General features: G+C 59.1%; 1 protein-coding gene across 1 annotated transcript in view; it reads left to right on the top strand.

Moving 5' to 3' along the window:
- Positions 1 to 471: 471 nt before the first annotated feature.
- ARMH3 (armadillo like helical domain containing 3) overlaps positions 472 to 674 on the top strand; it is a 270864-nt gene continuing 270661 nt past the window's right edge. Inside the window, exon 1 of the mRNA XM_014583337.2 lies at positions 472 to 601. The gene's annotated coding sequence lies outside the window, so the exon portion shown is untranslated. The remainder of the gene's footprint in view (positions 602 to 674) is intronic.

The following is a 674-nucleotide window of genomic DNA, read 5'->3' as shown; positions in this document are numbered from 1 at the left end:
GAAAGAGAGAGAACATGGCCCTCAGTTGGCCACGGCATGTCTTTTTCAGTCTTCCACTTGTACGAGAAAACAGACACAGACAGGTTACCTGCCAAGCTAACATACCTTCACGCGGTGTTGTGCACATACCAGGCACATACGTATTTCTTGAATGAATGAGTTCGTTTCCACTCTGCAATAAGCAGTTTGGAACATATATCTCACCAAACTTTTCCAGCTTTTCTAGAGGATACTTTCCTTACTAGTGAAAGTGCCGAGTTCGAAGAGTCTGCTCTATTTTTCAAAACTTCTGTCGAGACTTGTACCCAGTACATCCGGGAGGCAAGGTTTCTTTTGTCACTGTCTACCTCGCGACGCCCTTCGGGAGTTGTAGTCTTTGCGAAGCTTGCTGGGAATCGCGGTCTGAGCCCGCCTCAGGAAGCGGGCGTGCACGAAACTGGTACGAGGCGGGCTTTAGGACCCGGCGGGGCGCGGCGGGCCAGGGAAGGGTCGGGGAGGTCGGGAGCGCGCCCGTGAGCCCGGAGCAGCGGCGGCGTCGGTGGCGTCGGGAGCGAGCGGGCCCGGGAGCGGCGCGGGAGGTGGAGGAGGAGCCCGGGGCTCGGTAAGCGGCGCGGGCCCCGTAGGTCCTCGCATCTGGCCCACCCCCCGGGGCCTGCCCTACTAGGCCCTGGCCC

The sequence above is a fragment of the Tupaia chinensis genome, unplaced genomic scaffold (genome assembly GCF_000334495.1).
Source record: "Tupaia chinensis unplaced genomic scaffold, TupChi_1.0 Scaffold144255_1, whole genome shotgun sequence".
In the NCBI taxonomy this organism is placed as follows: Eukaryota; Metazoa; Chordata; class Mammalia; order Scandentia; family Tupaiidae; genus Tupaia; species Tupaia belangeri.
Note: the sequence above shows the minus strand (reverse complement) of the source record. Positions and strands in the feature narration are given on the sequence as shown.